This window comes from Zophobas morio, unplaced genomic scaffold, assembly GCF_036711695.1.
Source record: "Zophobas morio isolate AGI-343-1 ecotype UQ-CSIRO unplaced genomic scaffold, CSIRO_AGI_Zmor_V1 ptg000026l, whole genome shotgun sequence".
Classification (NCBI taxonomy): domain Eukaryota; kingdom Metazoa; phylum Arthropoda; class Insecta; order Coleoptera; family Tenebrionidae; genus Zophobas; species Zophobas morio.
In genome coordinates, this window is record NW_026972131.1 from 6,223,155 (window position 1) to 6,237,266 (window position 14,112).

The window sequence follows — 14,112 nt, forward strand, 5'->3', positions numbered from 1 at the left end:
TTACCATGCTTATAATAACTTTAAAATATTCCCAAGATTTCAAAGCATTCGGTTATCTAATTCTTGATTAAATCGATAAAATAAATTCACGCCTTCATTAATTTTTTTGAGTCACCCTGCATATGCAAATCCAAAAATATGATTGGAATGATAAATCACAAGTACAGACTCATCATATTTTGTACATTTTAGATACGATTTATTCGGCAAACTTTTGAGCTGACGTCATCAGTTTTTTGTAGAAGATAACCAAATATATTTTGACTAAAAATTTATTATGCTCTTTATAACCTTAAACCATCTGCAAGATTTCAAAGCATTCGGTTTTGTAGTTCCTGATTAAATCAATAAAATAAATTTACGCATTCATTAATTTTTTTGAGTCACCCTGTATATGCAAATCGAAAAAATTTGAATGGAATGATAAATCACAAGAAGAGACTCACCATATTTTGTACATTTTAGATAGGATTTATTCAGCAAAATTTTGTGGTGACGTCATAAATTTTTTAGGGGGGACGACCAAATACGTTTTGATCAAAAATTTACCATGCTTATGATAATTTTAAAATATCTTCAAGATTTCGAAGCATTCGGTTTTGTAGTTCCTGAGTAAATCAGTAAAATAAATTTACGCTTTCATTTATTTTCTTGAATCACCCTGTATATGCAAATCCAAAAAATATGAATGGAGTGATAGATCACAAGTACAGACTGATCATATTTTGTACATTTTAGATATGATTTATTCGGCAAATTTTCGAGCTGACGTCATCAAGTTTTTGGAGGGGATAAGCAAATATATTTTGACTAAACATTTATTATGCTCTTTATAACCTTAAAACATCTGCAAGATGTCAGAGCATTCCGTTTTGTAGTTCCTGATTAAATCAATAAAATATATTTACGCATTCATTAATTTTTTTGAGTCACTCTCTATATGCAAATCCAAAAAATATGAATGGAGTGATAAATGGCAAGTACAGGCTCATCATATTTTGTACATTTTAGATATGATTTATTCGGCAAACTTTCGAGCTGACGTCATCAAGTTTTTGGAGGGGATAAGCAAATATATTTTGACTAAACATTTATTATGCTCTTTATGACCTTAAAACATCTGCAAGATTTCAGAGCATTCGGTTTTGTAGCCGTCCCGGATTTTTAATAGACAGATAATTTCCGAAAGTACTGGACCGATTGTTGTGAAATTTTGTACTTATATTAGGAATATCATGTAGATGGTAAAACGCTAACCAAAATTTGTCTAATCGTCCCCACCACTAATGCGATGACGTAACTTCAAAATTTTACATAGTAAATGGGTTTTAAATTGCATAGAATAACATAGTCCTACACATGTAGTTTACGACTCCGAATTGAGTTTTTACCTCAAACGTCCAGTTTTTTGGAAAAAAATCAAAATTATAAAACAACATTTGGCAATTTAATTTTGAATCTACTAACCCGAATGTTTTGAAATGTTGCAGATGTTTTAAGGCTATAAAGAGCATCATAAATCTTTGGTCAAAATATATTTACTTATCCCCTCCAAAAACTTGATGACGTCAGCTCAAAAGTTTGCCGAATAAATCCTATCCAAAATGTACAATATATGATGAGTTTGTACTTGTGATATATCACTTCATCCATATTTTTTGGATTTGCATATACAGGGTGACTCAAAAAAATTAATGAATGCATAAATGTATTTTACTGATTTACTCAGGAACTACAAAACCGAATGCTTTGAAAACTTGAAGATGTTTTAAAATTATCATAGGCATGGTAAATTTTTGATCAAAATGTATTTGGTCGTCCCCCCTAAAAAAATTTATAACGTCACCACAAAATTTTGTTGAATATATTCCATCTAAAATGTACAATCTCTTCTTGTGATTTATCATTCCATTCAAAATTTTTGATTTCCATATACAGGGTGACTCAAAAAATTAATGAATGCGTGAATTTATTTTATTGAGTTAATCGGGAACTACAAAACCGAATGCTCTGAAATTTTGAAGATGTTTTAAAGTTATCATAAGCATTGTAAGTTTTTGATCAAAATGTATTTGCTCATCCCCCTTAAAAAATGTATGACGTCACCACAATATTTTGCTGAATAAATCCTATCTAAAATGTACAAAATATGATAAGCCTCTTCTTGTGATTTATCATTCCATCCATATTTTTTGGATTTGCATATACAGGGTGACCCAAAAAAATAATGAATGCGTGAATGTATTTTATAGATTTAATCAGGAACTACAGAATCGAATATTTTGAAATCTTGCAAATGTTTTAAGGTTATAAAGAGCATAATAAATTTTTAGTCAAAACATATTTGGTTATCTTCTCCAAAAAACTGATGACGTCAGCTTAAAAGTTTGCGAATAAATCCTATCTAGAATATACAAAGTATGTGTCTGTACTTGTAATTTATCATTCCATTCATATTTTTTGAATTTGCATATACCGGGTGACTCAAAAAAAATAATAAATGCGTACATTTATTTTATTGCTTTACTCAGGAACTACAAAACCGAATGCTTTGAAATCTACTGCGAAAAAAAAACATAATAGATATGCAGTCGTCACGGTTCCGACAGCGAGGGAAGTACTGTCTAAACTCATTAGACCAATTTTTTAATTTGTTCTGTTTATATTTATTTTTTAGTATAAGAATATTATCATTAAAAAAGTGATTTATGTGTTAGTGAGATGTAATTAAACACTTTGCAATGTGATTTATGTATTTTTTGTAATAAAACGTAAGCTCAGGAAACCTGTTTTTGTAATTTGTAAATAAATTTAGTTCGCTTATTAAGCTTTTTTTTTTTAATTTTTGGAGCATATGCAACTGCATATCTCTGCATATTAAAAAAGTTACTGCATATTTGCATAAATTTGGTGCATATCATATGATCATATTTCCCAAAATTTTGCTGCATTTCCGCTCTCTAGTTATCATTTCATCTAATCCATTTTTGAAGTGTCTTTTTAGTCTCTTTAAGAATGCTGTTTGAAAACAACAAATGATATTTTTTGACATGAAAAAATTGTTTGTTAATAAAATTTCTCGATGCATTTTATTACGTTTTTTTTTTAATTTACTAGCTTTTATTAAAACGATTCTTCTCAGTGTATACAATATTTTATTTACAACTGCTTTACAAAGGCCTTATTACACGACTCATTCGGCACTGCTTGAGTTGAGTAGTAGGCCCTATTATTCTACTAGTGATGTGATACAAACATTACACCACTTAGATCAACTTGTATTGGTGCAGGGTAATACAAAAATAACTCATTCATTAATTTTTTGAGCCACTTCTTTAAGCAAATCTAAAAAATATTAAAGCAATGATAAGTGACAAGTAAAAACTCGTCATATTCTGCACATTGTGGGTAGACTTTATTCGGCAAAATTTTGAGATGACGTCATCAATCTTTTCGGGGGAATAAACAAATAGATTTTGATTAACAATTTACCATGCTTACAATAACTTTGAAAAATCTTGCAGATTTCAAAGTATTCAGTTTTGCGATTGTTGATTTATTCAATAAAATAAACTGACTGATTCATTAATTTTTTGAGACCCTGTATAAGCAAACCTATAAAATGAGGTTCTTAAATTGATCATTAAAAAATTGCTCGACGGCTATAAATATAATCCGACAAATTCAGCTCTTTAAAAAATATATAAAATTTGACTTTAGGATTTTCGTTTGATGATAAAAAGTAAAGTAAAAACAAGAGACATAAACAACACCCCTTGTCCTTCAGCACTAGGTAATAGCAATCTGACGCTCATTCTATTTAATGCCATGCTGTTGTTCATATTTACGATGGAGTTAACTTGTAGTCCAGAAATTGAAATTCAACGAATTGTTCTCTAGGATATTAAAGTCACCATCAATAATAGTTTTAACATAATTTAGCGAATATTCGTGTCCGCAAAAGACTAGTTTCTAGCCTTGTGATATAAATAACTACGTATTTTTTAAATCTCGAACTTTTACGTGGTAGAATATTTAAATTAATATCTACATGAAAGCAGACGTAACAAATTTTTTCCCATTCATAAATTGAATAAAATTAGCGTTGAGAAACACGAATTATGAGTTCGAGTGCTGTAAAGTTAATCAATCTTACGTTAAACGTAAGCTAACAACGAAACTATTCCTTGCAGGATGGTTTTAGCATTTCGAATATACAGTTTTTTATCGTTTTAACTACTTGATTATCGTTAAAGTCCTTTACATGAATGGGTTCGTACATATTTAATGCTAAATATAACCCACCGTGATGTTAGGAATGTTAGTTATTATCCACTGTAGGTACATCTAGATGTTCGTAATTCACTAAAATTGCAGTGCTTGGTAAATGATAAATTAATATTCTATAAACACAAAAGAAGCAAAAAACTATCTGGTGATCGATTCATCAAAACGGTCGATTTTATGTACAATGATAATTACGAATGAATAAACCATGAGCCACGAAAAAGTATTCGATAAATCCATAGTTTGTACGTGCGTGTCTTCTTTAATGGTTTCTTATAACTATGTTGTTGCAGAAAAAGGAAGCTCTCTCATAAATATTTAAAAAGTGGGCCAAAGTATAGATTAAGAAACAACCCCTATCGGCCATAGCCGAACAATTACGGACAAATTTATTAACGGTGAACGATTCTATCCTGAGTATTGTTACATAAATAGCGAAGTGTTTGAGAACAATGCTATTCATGGTGTCTGTTATATTATTGTTTGCCATTCGCTAACGTCCTCCCTTGAATAGACTGAATTCAAATCCAATCGATAAAATTACTCTTTTATATACGCCTAACCCAGACACTGAAGCGATGCGGTTGGATTAACGGATTGAAAGCATTTTAGAGCAATTAAAAATCAATGATCTGAATTGTACTACAATGTCCTTTGAAAAGGATAGGTTCTCCGGTTGTATTTTTCAGAAGCGCTGAGATTAAGTGCGAAACGGGAAACGTTTTGCGGCATGAGTTCGTTTGAAAATGAGAATCGAGGTGCTAAGTAAAAACATCGTTACAAAGGATGACGCTGCCTGTTCAAGTGCTCAGATTTCGAGCGTGTAACACACATGTTTTAACAGTGCAGAAAACAAACAAACTTCACATTATTCTTTACGCTTTTGTTACTTTGTTACAGGAACCCGCTGCCTAGTAAAGTAACATTCATAGATGAGTTGTGCGAGGAAAATGGGATTTTTCTGCTCTGGTTAAATAACATGTTCGTTTTAAGTACGTTTTTTAATGGGTAAATTTACTTCACTTGCGGGAATGAGTAATCATTTATTAGCCACGGGTTTTAATTGGAAAGCTGCAATTGTAATATCACCTATTCTGGTAGGACGCAGATATGGCCAGAGTAAATGTTATCGTTTGCATCATCCCTCGACCATTTTACTGAAAATATGTAAAATTATTTAGGTACAGTAAAAAATAGGAGTTAAAATTTTGTAAGTTTTAGAGATCATGTTATCCCGTTCTTAGTGGAGATGATCAGCCAACTTTTGGTTAGTGGTTTACCAACACACTTGATCCGGTACATTTTTCGTGCTCTAGGCGTCATGAAACGTCAAGAAAATCTTAAAGGAACCAGTCGCTCCACGGAATCAATTACAATACTTGCTCAACTTACGCTCGGAAAATAATATTAACTTTTAGTTGGGAAATTATGTACAGGGTGGGTTAGCTAAAAGGGGGCACCTCGAATAATTTGTTTAACGAGTTTTAAAGTAAATAAATTATAGACAGCAAAATATAAAAAAAAAAATATCGTTAGAAATTTTTTTTTTATAAATCTGATTTTTTTACTATAAAATTAACAAAAACATGCTCTGCAATCTTTTATATGTATTACCTTTGATACGTTTTATTTACTTTTGTAAAATATTTTCTTAAAGCATTTTCTGCTCTTTGTTTCCTAAACATGTTTTTACGTAAGTAATGGAGCATTTGTTTGCGAGTCTCACGAAATTATTTCATTTATTATGCTTTTCTGAACAATCCAATCCAACACATTTTACGTTAATTTGCACTAGCGAACAACGCAACGTCAGTCAGAAAACTAATTATTTTTTTGTTAATTGCAATTATTTAAGAATACTAAATAGCGACGCTAATAAAGCTAATTTTTTACATTTCTTACAAACTTTTTGAAATAAAATCTAGCAAAATCTGAAAAATTAAAAAATCTAAATGTTATTCCTGCAACATACGTTTTTCATTGCTTTTTTTAAAGCAGTGAATTTATGTAGGCACGCGGTCTATTATACTCCATTTGCAAATTTGAAATATGGGTAAAATGGTATATTTTTGCAGGGAAATATGAATTTTTGAAATTATGGGGCGAAGCCTAATTGCAATATCGGTATTTCCTAATACAAATTTTCCATTTTAAACATGTTTTAAGTTTCATGTTGTGAAAAAAAGTGTACACATATTAAAACAAAAAGGCAAAATGTAAGCCTACCCCCCACCCACCCTATTTCAATTGTGATGATTTTTTTTATTCGCTGTGAACCAAGCTTAACTGCCAAATACTTATATCTTTACAGGAAATTCAAAACATGTTTTTGAGTATTACGTTGTTTAAAGAATACTGTAAAAGAAAAGAAAATATAAACCCCGCCCACCCACCCCATCACTATTGTGATGATTTTTTTTATTCTCAGAAACTGAACGTTTGAACGTTTATAATGCTAAATTTTTGTAAGAAAATATGGATTTCGCAATTAGGTTCCGCCTCTTAGTCTGACAACGAATAAAAAATTCATCATGATTGAGATCGAGACAGATGGGTGGGGCCATGGTCTTTTGGTTTTCTTTTTTAATTAATACATTTAGTTTTATTTGCCTAATACGATTGCTTAAGAACATATTTCACACCAGAGTTTTTTTTAACTATTAATAGTTTGCTGAAAGTTCTTGGGAATTATGTTTGTCGTAATTTACAAGAAGTTTTCTCTAAGACCAGTATGCTTTTATCCATTTAGATGGAGACCGGTTCAAGTTTTTTTTGAAGATTTTTGGAATAATTTTCGTAATTTTGTGAGGTTATTTCAAGAAGTAGAACAAAAATGGCCTTAGATTATTACGAAGATTTCTCTATAAACCAGTACTTTTTTCCCCAGCAGAGCCATTGGGTTAACAATTTTTGGACTTTTTGGAAAATTTTGGAAAGTTACTTTTCCAGTTCTCTCGATTATTATTATTGAAACGCTCAAAGAAAAATATCGTCGAATTATTAATAATCTGCCAGGAATTCTCTATAAATATTAAGCTCTCTTGATTCACGACGAATAAAAAAAATCATCACAATCGAGACAGGGCGGGTGGGTGGGCTTAGATTTTGCCTATGTTTTTTAAATATGTGTAGATTTCTTTTCACAACATGAAACTTTAAATCATGTTTCAAATGGAAAATTTGTATAAAGAAATATGGATTTTGCAATTAGGGTCCGCCCCATAATTGCAAAATCCAAATTTCCTTCCAAAAATGTATCATTTTAACCATGTTTTAAGTTTGTTGTTGTGAAAAGATGGCTATGTATATTAAGAAAAAAAAAGGCAAAATATAAGCCCCGCCCACCCGCCTTATCTCGATTCTGATGATTCTTTTTATTCGTCGTAAGCCTAGGGGCAGAGCTTAACTGCAAAATCTTTGTTTATCTACGAGAAATTAAAGACATGTTTTTGAGTATCGTGTTATTCAAAAAATACAATGTATATTAAGAAAAAATAAAGCCAAAGATTAAGCCCCACCCATACCAGCCCTGATCTAAATAGTAATGAGGTTTTCATTCGTTGGCAGACCTAGAGGCGGAGCCAAATTGTAAAATCCAGATTTCGTTACCAAAATTTACCATTTTAAACGTGTTTTAAGTTTCTTAGAATATAAAAAAATCATCACAATTGGGATAGGGCGGGTGGGCGGGTTTTATATTTCGCCTGTTTTTCTTAACTAGCTTTTGCCCGCGGCTTCGCACGCGTTAAATTCGGAGTAAAGAACAAAAAATTGTTATTGTGGCTTTATTCATAAGAGATAGACATCGGGGAGTTTTCCGTAGACTTTTTCAAGGTGTACAATACTTAGTACATTATTTTGATAAATCTCGTAGGGTTCAGCCTGCGTTTGCATGTAAGCGGAAAAAATGTAATTATTTACTACATCACATTAGAAACCTGAAAAATAACAGTATTTTTCTGCTATATAATGGATGTTATTATACATATAAACCTTCCTTTTGAATCACTCTATCTATTAAAAAAACCGCATCAAAATCCGTTGCGTAGTTTTAAAGATCTAAACATACATAGGGACAGACAGCGGAAAGCGACTTTGTTTTATACCATGTGGTAATTTCTCGTAGAAAAATAAGGATTTAACAATTAAGCTTCGCCCCTCGGTTCACGGCAAATAAAAAAAATCATCAGAATTGAGATAGGGCGGGTGGGTGGGGCTTATGTTTTGCCTTTTTTTTTTTCTTAATATACATAGCCTTCTTTTTACAACAAGAAACTTGAAAAATGGTATATTTTTGCACAAAATGTAAAAAAAGGATTCTCGGAATTATGGGGCGGAGCCTAATTGCAAAATCTATATTTTCTTATGCAAATTTACCATTTTAAACATGTTTTAATTTTCTTAGTGTGAAAAGAAGTCTACACATATTAAAACAAAAAGGCAAAATGCAGGACCCGCCCTATCTCAATTGTGATTTTTTTTATTCGCCGAGAACCAAGAGGGCGGAGCTTAACTGCAAAATACTTATTTATTTCTTTACAAGAAATTAAAAACATGTTTTTGAGTATTGTGTTGTCTAAAGACTACTATAAAACATTTACATTTATTTTCTTTACAAGAAATTAAAAACATGTTTTTGAGAATTGTGTTGTCTAAAGACTACTATAAAAGACAAGAAAATACAAACCCCGCCCACCCACCCCAGCTCAATTGTGATGATTTTTTTTATTCTTACAAACTTAAATACGTTTGAAATGGTGACTTTTGGGTAAGGAAATATTTATTTCGCAATTAGACCCCGACCCTCAGTGTGACAACCAATGAAAAATTCATCACGATTTAGATCGAGATGGATGGGTGGGGCCATGGTGGGGCTTGTCTTTTGGTTTTCTTTTTTAATTAATACATTTACTTTTATTTCACTAATACGATTACTTAGGAGCATATTTCACATGGTAATTTCTCGTAGAAAAATTAGGATTTAACAATTAAGTTTCGCCCCTCGGCTCACGACGTAAAAAAAAAATCATCACAATTGAGACAGGGTGGGCGGGTGGGGCTATATTTTGCCTTTTTTTTCTTAATATACGTAGTCATCTTGTCACAACAAAAATTGAAAACAGATGACTACGTATATTAAAAAAAATTATATTATATCATTATTTTTGGTTAATAAATAAAAAGATTATTTCGGATGCCCCTTTTAGCTGATTCAACTTGTACACAAATAACAAAAGAGCGAGTACACATAAATACATAATACCATACGATCGAAAAAAAAAACATCAAATAATCAACTATGAAATTCGTTAATGAAAATGTGTTGGCACAATCTGCACTACTGTCCGTTTTTGAGGTTATAGGGAAATGCTCGCTAAATTCTTCTATGCAACACTTTAGAGAATTCGAGCACAAAACTTTGATGTTCCGTTCTAGCATTTTTTTATTACACTGATAGTATAAATGTCAAACTGACACATAACTTCAAAAACAACAATACTACTGCTACAGTTTTTTAAAAAATATTTCCATGGTTGACTAAACGACGTTTTTTTTTTATATAGTATAGATAAATAAATGTCAGGAACTGGTTTTCCACTTAACTACCACAGTGAAATAATTCCTAGTGATTTAGAAAAGAAATTAACTCAATACAAAACGTCAAGAGTAGGTGACATTTTCAACAAAAAGAATATCCTGATATAGTTATACAGGTTTCCACTCAATGAGCAGTCAAAAATGCCTACTGTCCAGTTCACGCAACTGCCACCGTCTGAACGCCGTGACTAATGCATTTTACGTGAGAGATTTCCGAGCGGTTTTATTATTTCGCCAAAAACACACTGCATTTTATACAAAATCCGGGCAATTTATCACAAACACTTTATTATTCCGGATCTCTTGGTGTTAAATTTCGATTTTTGCTTGTCAAAATGTTGCTAGGAAGTATAGGTAATTTCTTTAATATTGTTAAATTTGTTAAAATTACATCTTTTTATTTTTTATGACATGATAATTTCAAATAAATTAAAATTTAGTTTCTTCAATTTAAAAAAAAAGTGTCGAAGAATTAAATTAAATAATCACTTAAAAATTGGTCGAAGGTTATTTGAACAGAAGTTCCGTCCCTCCTGAAGTACAATTCAATAAATCTAGATTTTTCAAAAAATGGTAAGATTTGATCATTCTCATAATATTTTGCATATTTCGGAGAGGATTGATTCGGCAATTTTGTAGGACGCGATACACGAATACATTTTGATTAGCTATTTAACTAACCTTAAAAGGTTTGCAACATCTCAGAGCATTCGGTTTTGCAGTTAAAAGTTAAATTGCAACATGTCATACAATTTTGATTTTTTTTTTAAATCGGGATGCCTAGGGTGGAAATTCAGCACAGATTCCTACACCACAAGTGCAAGAATATCATATTTTATAAAATTAAATATAAATTTAATAAATAAACATAATATTATTAGTTATCCTATTTTAATTAAATTAAACATAGTGCAGTTACAATGTTGATTTTCATACGTAAAATATAACATAAACCATGAAACCACAAATAAAGCTTTATTGACTATAGCCATAGATTCTAGTTTTGTGCGGTATATTGTCTAAAAAGATACAGAACAATTCTTTATTGTTCATTCATTTCACACCTAAATAATCAATGTTTACAACTGTGTTGAAAATGTTGAAGATATCCAATTTTAATTAAATTTACCTACGACTTAATGTATGGAAGTTTTCTCACACTTCGCTAGAAAGTTATCCACTCAAGGATGTTGCTTTTTGAAAATCCGACATTTATTTTATGTAACTACTGCAATAATGCTTTTAGTGTTGTTTCACTAAAGTTATTGCAAATAATTGAAGCGCCTATAACATGCGCTGGAGTGTTTCTTTGTTTGATTTTAAAATCTGCATGTTAGTTATGAGAATTTTAATTCTGACGTTTATGTGAGTGAACTACAGCAGCCGACACGGAAGTGTGTACCCTTAAAATGCTTTTTTGTGTGAAACAGGATTTAATACGAAATTAAATCAATGGTAATAATTTATATAATAAGATAAACAAAATGAGATTTGGGACAATTTAGTTAAAGTGGTAAATGCAATATTATATTTCGAAAAGCTAGGGAGGGTGTAAATCGGTGAATAAATATTATGAAATTGGATTCAAAATGTATGATCCGTTAATAAAAACAGTGCAGTGGTTGCTTAATTTAAATATATTTATTAGTCGTATTGGCTATAAAATTTTTAGTGAATAGTAAATTAATTTTTTTCACTGGTAGCGTAAAAATGCACCATTTATGCTTATCTGTGAGTTGTGAATTCGTTTTTCTCTACTAAAGTCATTAATGATAATTAAATTTCACCAAAGCTAATAATGGAAGTGAAGTTATTATTGACCAAGGTCAATAATAAATATTGAGGTTATGTAATCCTTGGTCTTACTACCAGATTTTTTAAATTATCTTCACGAGGAATATAAATGTGTTAGCTGCCATAACATTATCTCGAACGGGCTACATAGCTCACTGTCTGACATATTTTCAATAAAATTACATGAATTAATTGACAATTTGCTATTACAAGCCTCATTACAAAGTAACTTTTCAAACGTCGGAAAATAATGGCGTAAAACATCAAAACCATGTTAAGTGATGTCAGTGATGTTGTGTTACTTTTTTTAAACGTCAGTGATGTTGTGTTACTTTTAATAAATCGAAAATTTTACAAATCTATGTTTTGTAGTGTGCTACTAGTGAAAAAAAAACTGATGAAATTGCAGTCAGCCAGTCAAATTTAATGCCTGACGTCGCGCCGTCGTATTTAATATTTGTCTGATTCCGATTGATACCCCATCACTTCGGTTATTCCTAACTCTAATTATCTTATAACCCTCGACGCTTCGCGTCTCGGGCTCTAATCCGCGTTCAGCCTATAATGATTGTCTTCACTACCTTGGCGTATAATATAGGTACTATATCAAAATATACCTGCTTATCAACCCCAAAATTTACTACATCATCTCAAAATTTTGCCGAATAAATTCTTTCTAAAATGTGCAAAGTATGATCAATCTATACTTGTAATTTATCACTGCGTTCATATTTTTTGATTTGCTTATACAGGGTGACTCAAAACAATTAACAAATCAGTCAATTTATTTTACTGAGTAAATCAAGAATTGGAAAACTGAATGCTTTGAAATCTTGCAGACGTTTCAAAGTCATTATAAGCATGGTAAATTGGTATTCATCTATAATAATAAATCTGTTTATTCTCCCCAAAAAATTAATGACGTTATTTCAAATTTTTTTGTTTTTACTTGTGATTTAGACAAGTTCCAATTAACCAAATGTGAATTACTAGATCGAAAACCAAAATAAAATGTCGTGTTTTATTCAATAAACAGAATTCAGAGCAATAAAAAAGTCTGGACCGTCGGCATTGTGATCCGCTTATTGCAATTCGTAGAAAACATGTTTTAGTTTAGTTTCTGTTCCACTGTCACGTCTACAGTTCGATAAGTGTTATCGCTATTTGTCCTAAATTATAAGTACCATAAATGATTTTCAAACAATCGCACCTCTGTTATTATTATTACATACGGCAGACGTGATAAAAAAATTGTTTCTTTATTTTATTGATTATAAATTACTATTCAAGTATAACAATAATACAATACTTTTATTATTAGTATTGCAATGCATCTATCTAAACTGATCTATGCGTCCTTGTAAAAATGCGGATAATAATAATAATAATAATGACTTTATTGCCCCACAGGTTGTCACCCACTTACAGGACAATTATAAAAAAAATCACATATACATAAATTAATAGTGGGTAGAATACTAATAACTAACTACATAATAAAATCTACATGTAAAGTAACAAAAAAAAATAAATATAAGTCAAATAATTTTAATAATATTTAATAAAATTACTCACTGCTAGTGAAAAATATCCAAGTAAAAATTGTTAGCGTCCCGACATATGGTTGTTAAGGGTGCTTTTCTGAGTAAATTCGTCCTCGTAGTTGGAATTCTAAATGTAACAGCATGACGAGCATTTGGATGAGGAACTTTAAAAAGCGAAGCTGTATTTCTTCTAGCACTAATTGGTGACAAATATAATAGGGAGACCAAATGTTGGAAGCAAATTCAAATTTTGACAAAACAAAACAAAAATACAAGCATTTTAACACTAGTGGACTATGAAATAGTTTAACAGTTTGCATAATGAAGCCTAAAGTCTTAGAAGCAGCAGAGGCAATACTGTCAATATGATTTACGAAAGTCACATTAGTGTCCAATAGTACTCCGAGGTCTTTAATGACGCTTTCTTTTGTCACCGATCTTATAAGAAGAAGCAACACTATATTTTTTTACGTGTGTACGAAACTATACATTTGTCAATATTTAATTTTTGCTTATTACGAAGAGTCCAAAGTACAATCTTGTTGTGCTGCACGAAATTCTAGAGTAAATCTTCAAATCATTAGCATAGGCAAGTGCATGACAAGACAATGATCTAAGAAGATCATCAATGAACAATATGAACAAGAGTGGTCCAAGATTAGACCCCTGAGGCACGCCTGATGTTGAGACATATTCTTGTGACTTATAACCATTGTAGGAGACGTAATTAATTCGATCTGATAATTTGACATTATAGGGGCCAGGAATGATTGAGCAAAACCGAAGGAACTAAGTTTTTTCTAAAAGAATTTGATGATCCATGGTATCGAAGGCACTTGAAAAGTTGATGTAAACCACATCAACTTGGCCGTTATTATCCAATTCTTCA

The 14,112-nt window shown here is 31.1% G+C and overlaps 1 protein-coding gene across 2 annotated transcripts in view; it reads right to left on the bottom strand.

Moving 5' to 3' along the window:
- Positions 1–14,112, bottom strand: part of LOC135136108 (nephrin) — a 669,732-nt gene that overhangs the window by 519,615 nt on the left and 136,005 nt on the right. The window lies entirely within an intron of this gene.